Below are 7,059 nucleotides of genomic sequence, written 5' to 3'. Positions count from 1 at the left end.
AATTTAAACGCAGAATAAAAGATTACATTATTACCGAGGGCCTAAAGTCCCTTACAATAAACAAAAAGTTTTTTTGAATAAGATATTTGAAATTAAAAATCACACTAAATTTTCTCTTCTTTTCCACCCCTGTAACTTACTAAAATAAACATTACAGAAGTTTTTAGGGACTTTCGGCCCTCAGTAATAATATATTATATCATTCTGCGTTTAAATTTTTCAAAAATACTTATTAGTTTACTCAGGATTCGAAAAAAATGAATGCATTTAAAAAGCATTGGCCCGAAATTTGAGTTTTAAAATATATTTGAGTTAGGGTATCCAATAGGTTGTCGATTTCACCCCGTTGCTTCTAGTTCTTTCTGTTTAATAATTCATCTCATTTTATCTAACTTAATGTTAAGACGTTGGAAGATAAGTACTTGAACTTCTGGCTTTTTGACTATTTAGGTATTTAGTCCTGGTGTTTTTCTGTTCACTATTTTCTTGACTCGGAATTTTAGATTTGCAATTATTGGTTAGTGATCTGGGTCAATGTCCATATTAGGTGGGGTCAATTAGGAATGGAAATTCCTGGTAACGTTTTTCGATTAGCACATTATCTGATTTCTTACTACATGGTAACATAAGTTCTGGGTTCCAGGTGTAAAGTTGTGTGGAAGTCAGTTCAAACTATGTATTTTAGATTGTTCATTTTTTCATATTCTTTAGTCCATATTCTCCTACTGTGTCTTTAGATCTTTCTTTGTATATTTTGGCGTTAAAATTACCTGATAATTATGATTACTTCTTACTTTAGAAGACTTTAGTGTTTTCAGGTGTGAATAAAATTCCTCGATTGTCATATTGTCTATATATAAGACTTACTAACAATCAATTTATTCTACCACCAAAGACCAGTTTCAAATACAATAATTTGCTATGCATCTTCGTACTTAAATTCTTTTAATCGGTATAAATCGTAGGCGTGTTAATCCGTCTGTGTATGGTAAATGGGATTCAAAAAGCCACAATTAAAGGTTAAAGTACGTTTATTGACGTTTCAATTTCCGAAGTGAAAATTGAAACGTCAATAAAAGTACTATTTCCGAAGTGAAAATTGAAACGTCAATAAACGTACTTTAACCTTTAATTGTGGCTTATTCCCATTTAAATAGTAATGACTTTAACACGCCACAAGAAAATAGCTTTAGAAAAATATAAAGTCAAACTATTTTGAAGCTACAGTAAGTATACACTATACAGTATGAAAATGCATATAACAGTTTCTTTCATTATTAATACAACGGTATTGTGCATTTTGTGCACACTATATATGTTTTCCCTGTATAGCCTGGAAATTTGCATCTGGACCTAGTGCTCTCATCCCAAGAGGCAAAATGATCAAGCCCATCTTTACGGATGTCTTCTTGGAGTATTGGTCTCTTTTTTCGTTTGTTCCCGTACATCTGTCTACACTCTTCTGTTTAGTTGGTTTTCCGACTTTGCATAGAGCATCGGCTATTGCTACTTTGGTATCCAAAAGGGGTAAATCAAATTTCTTCGCTCTTTTGGCTAATAACCAACAGTTCACGGCTGTCATGTCAATGAAATGAAAAACTATTCGTAAATAATATTTCTTCGAGCTGACATTTATACGATAAAATCCTTACATGGAATCAAGGAGATCTACACCTCCCATGTAGTTGTCGTAGATTAGGACACTGTTAGGACAAGGTATCATTTGATGTGTACGCATATGTTGACATTGTAGTAACGGTTTTATTATCAAACCAGGACACTACACTGACATCCACATTGTCTATATTGGCTATTTTCTGTAGAATATGATCTCTGCCGCGCTTCTTCATTTCTTTCTCAGTTGGCATCACAACTCCAGGAACACGATTAAGTCTTACTATTCCCAAAGGTACAACGCCCTCTTTGGTCAGATATATCATAAGAGGTATGCTGATAAACCAATTGTCAAAAAACAACTTGTAATGTTGATGTTTTGGTATCGAATCTGCTAATTTGACAACCACGTTGCTGCTCATACTAAGATTTGGTGCTCCTAGAGGTACAATATTACTCTGGGAACCAGCAAACAAATTAAAGTCATAGCTGAATCCCGAAATACCACTCAGCACAAAGTTTTTGAAGCCCCACTTATGTGGTTTTTTTGGGTTATACTGCTTTAGCTGGCCTCGCGCTTTTGTTGGTATAATCTGTTCGTCTACAGCTAGAAATTCTTCTTTCGGAACCACGAATAGTCGTTCTTTGATTTGGCCCAGAACAGGTCTAATTTTGAATAATCTGGCATGTCCAGGCTGATCATTTTCAATTATGTCATCATTGTTATTGAAATGCAAGAAACGTTTTATTTCTTTGAATCTGTTACAGCTCATCACATCGCTAACTGTTCAGCAGCCAATAGTGTCTTGTTGATGGAAGTTGAATTATCGACATGTAAACAGTAATTCCTATAAATTGTTCTATTTCATATTTTTTTTAAATTAGCTGGTTTATCTGGACGTTGTTGCTCCGAGTATAAATTTGATTGGTCTGTGATATGCTCCAAAAGACTATCAGGAAAGAGAAACTTAAAAAATTGAACCGGAGTTTCTAATAATTGTAAAATCGAAGAAGGTAAATTTTCAGAACGAGTAAATTTTGTATCATTTTCTGATCTTCTCAGATTTCCTTTCACCCAATTATGAGATTTCTTTCTTTTATATCGTAGTCTTTCAGACAAAGGGGTATCATCTGAGGAATCTAAGGATGTGGCAGAAATGACAGTTTCCTTGACATTGCTTGGTAAATTTTCACGCTCCTCATTGTCACTATCTTAACACAATATCATCTCATTTGTGCCGTCTTCATCGGAGAGATCTGATTCTTCACTATTAGCACTATTTGGAATTCTAACTGCATTCATTGTACCATAGTGCTTGCTTAGTTTATTTTAAACTGCCCCGTTGTATGTGCACATTTTGTCATCGCGTCTTTAAAATTTTAAAAGTATTTGTTCGATATGTCCACGAGTAAGCCTTCGACTTCAAAACGAAAATACGAAGATGATATTGCAATTCGCGATTTTCAACCTGCTTGGGAAGAACAATTTTTATTTACTAATCGTAATACTTCAAAGCCTGTTTGTTTGATATGTGGATTGTCTGTAGCAGTTCCGAAAAAATTTAACCTGGAACGACATTATAAACAACTGCATAAGGACTTCAGCAACAAATATCCTATTGGTTCACATTTGCGAGCCGACTTTATTGAAAAAAAAAAAAGAAAACCCTAGCCAGCCAACAGTCACTGTTTCAGAAGAGAAGTGATGAAATGGAAACTATGGTTAAAACATCATATGAACTTTCTCTGCTGTTAGCCCGGAAGAAAAAAGCCTACTCTAATGGAGAGGAGATAATTAAAAATAGTCTGGCAATATTTGCTAAAAATGTGGGAGATGTAAAGATCAAAAATATGGTCGATAATATTGCATTATCCCGAAATACAGTCATGCGCCGTATAGATGATATGGGTCAGGATGTTGTTTCCTAAATTATAAGTGGATTAAAATCCTGCAAATTCTTTTCTTTAGCGTTGGATGAAAGTTGTGACAACACAGAAAATGCGCGGTTAAGCATTTTTGTCCGTTATACCAATGATAATTTTGAAAATGCCGAAGAGCTTCTGGATTTGCGCCAACTAGTCACAACAACAGGAGAGGACATTTTTCAACAGCTTAAAAACGTAATCGAAGTCAACAAAGTTGAATGGTCAAAATTAGATAGTGTTTGTACAGATGGAGCTCCTTGCATGGTTGGTAGACTAAAGGGGTTTGTTACATTACTGGAAAACTATTTGGGAAGAAAAGTTTTTAAGTACCATTGTATTATTCACCAGGAAGCTCTTTGTGCCAAGGACCTAAACATGTCATCTGTTGTTGACCCTGTAACACGCTGCATTAACAAAATACGAGCTCGGGCATTGAATCGACGACAATTTCGAGAACTGTTCGCGGAAGAAACGGAGCAAGATGGAGAGTTACTTCTCCATTGCAGTGTGCGCTGGCTCTCCAAAGGAAATGCACTCGAAAGGTTTTGGAACTTGAAGGAGTGCGTCTTAAAATATTTGCAAGAAAACAATGAACTACCCAGTGAGTGCTCGTTACTTTGGGATTTAGCTTTTCTCACTGATATTATGAGACATTTAAATTTATTAAATTTAAGATTACAGGGAAAAAAATTGTATTTTTCCTACTCTAGTTGGTCATATATCTTCTTTTGTGAATAAACTTATGCTTTTTTGTAACGATTTTGGAGAACAGAGATTGACACATTTCACATTAATGCAGGAATTAGCCAACAAGGTCAGTAGAACTCCAAATTATGACAAATTTAAAAACCTTATATCTATTTTGCTAGGTTCATTCAATACCCGGTTTGAAGATTTTCAAAAAGACAAAATGAATGTTGACCTTTTCATAAATCCTTTTTCTATTTCTCTGCAAGATATCAATTGTTACTCAGCTGAAATACAGATCGAAATTATTGATTTACAGAACCACACTATACTAAAAACCAAATATAGGGAAATTATTTTAACTGTTACTGATCCCAATTATATTGAATTTTGGAAATTTGTACCAGCAAACAATTTTCCTAATTTACACGAGTTAGCTCTAAGATATTGTTGTAGATTTGGTTCAACGTACGTTTGTGAGCAAATGTTCTCTATTATGAACATAATAAAATCAAAATATCGGTCACGATTAACTGACATGCATTTAAAAAATCTAATTCTGTTGGCTAGTTCCGAAATTAATCCCAATATAGATGAATTAATTAAAAAAATACAAGTTCAAATACCACATTAAATAAGTAACTGTTTAATAATTTGAATTTTAGATAATAAGAAAATATTTAAGTTTTTTTGTTTAACGTTTTTATTTTATTTTTATTAACAATAAAGTAAGTTTGTTGTTATGTTTTACTTATTACTTTATTTTTTAAACCTCCACTATCTTGACTAAACGGAAAAATGTGGAATTTACATAAGAAATACTTATTGTACCGTATATTATTAATGTTAGTATGTCGAAAAATTTTAGTGGCACGCCAAATTTTTTTTGTTCTCATATTGGCACTCGACTTAAAAAGGTTGGCCACCCCTGTGTTAAAGGAACACACTATTTTTCGGGACACCCTGTATATATATATATATATATATATATATATATATATATATATATAAAATTTCAATAATCAGCAGTACGATGATGATTTGATTATTATAACGTGTACGTCCAGGTCATCACTATTTCCTGAAATTTAATGTCTACAATTTCGAAACGATACTATCCTCTTCTTTGTGTGCCGTAACTTTCCAGTAATACTGAGGGTATTTTCTGGTCCCACTTTTGCATTGAAGTCCCCGATGATAAGAGTAAGTTCTTGTTTTTTCGACGTAGCTAAAGCTTCTGATAAAAGTTGGTGAAATGTTTCAATCTTTGTATTTTCTTGACAGTATTTTTCTATAATTGCAGACAAAGTAAATGCCGTGATTGAAACCATATTCTAGTAAGTATTAAATAATTACTAAAATTTATTATTTATTCAAACATATTTGATTGAGTAGATTCTTCAACTAATAATTGTTTAAAAACGTCACTTCTTTCAGAATCATATATCCCGAACGATCATAAAATGGCCGTTTCATGTTTTCTACGCGAGTGGCGTTATCAAAGAAAGTTAACATTACAATCGTTTGAAAACGGCTCACGAATTAATTTGGTAAATATTTCACCCAATCGGGAATTACATTTGCCTGGGTCTCAATGTTGTTTTATTTTCTTGTTTTCTTTGTGAATGCAAATTCAAAGTTGATTCGACCCAATTTTTCTGTTCTAGAACGAAATATATGGCAAAAAACAATGGGATCGAATTCATTTGAATATTGAAAATTGTCCACGGAAAGACACAAAGAGAGAAAGGAGCGGAGTATTAAATTTTATCGTTTTTTTGTTTATAAATCGTTTAATTAAATCGTTTGAGGGAGGAACTGTACACAGCGTCGCCAGGTTTTATTCAATTCTGACGTTTTTCTTATTTATTCTAAATAATTAAACGAATTTATGACGCTTTAAATATTTAATCTCCTAATAATGATAAATAACGTAAATGGTACAAATTCTTCTTTGCCTTATACTACAAATACCTGTGTTTCTCGTTAGATTCAAATCATAATGTAATCCACAAGGAAGAGTTAATTTCCTGTAATCGGCTTTATAACATATATTACAAAAAAAAATAGGAAAAAAAAATCTTTGTCTAAGGTATATTTATTTAAAAAAAAAACTTTCGGATTGTTCCTAATCACTGTTCTGTTCCTAGTTGAGGGTTACCAAGCTATAACGTCATTTTTAAGTTGCTTCAGTGGTGTTTGAGAAGATTAACATTCGTTTTTCCACTTGCATAAAACTCGATTCTTAATAAAAGCTTTTATATCACTCGCGGTATTTCGATACTCAACTTTTTTATATCGGCACATACAGCAATTTCACTCGCGCACTGGTCCACTCATTCGTTGCCTGCAATGCCAATGTGTGATGGTATCCATATAAATCTGCTACTTTTTATAGACTATACTTTTATTGATACTAGAATTTTCTTGAGCCTGCTTGAGTTCCAGTTTATTAGTTGAGTTAAAGGGTTTAAAGGGCGCTTAGTGAGTCTCAAGATAACTAACCTAGAAATATCATCAGAATTTATATGCATGATAGATTTGAGCTTTGCATAGAGCTCAGCGGAGAAAATCGTGAATTAGGTTTAGAGACGACATTGATTTGCATACCTTGTTGTAACAAATGCAGCGCTTACTCCTCTGTTACGTTTGGATGCTTTTCTAAAGATTTTATAACAATTCTCGTAATGCTGACTGAGAATTAAAGCTTTAAATCTAGATTATACTTGATCTCTGCATGACTAATAATATGTTTGTTAAAATGGGTTAGGCCAGTAGCCAGTAGTTAGGCCAGAGTTTTTAATAATGATTGGAACAGTATTTGGGAATTCG

Source organism: Diabrotica undecimpunctata, chromosome 4 (genome assembly GCF_040954645.1).
Source record: "Diabrotica undecimpunctata isolate CICGRU chromosome 4, icDiaUnde3, whole genome shotgun sequence".
Taxonomy (NCBI): Eukaryota; Metazoa; Arthropoda; class Insecta; order Coleoptera; family Chrysomelidae; genus Diabrotica; species Diabrotica undecimpunctata.
Note: the sequence above shows the minus strand (reverse complement) of the source record.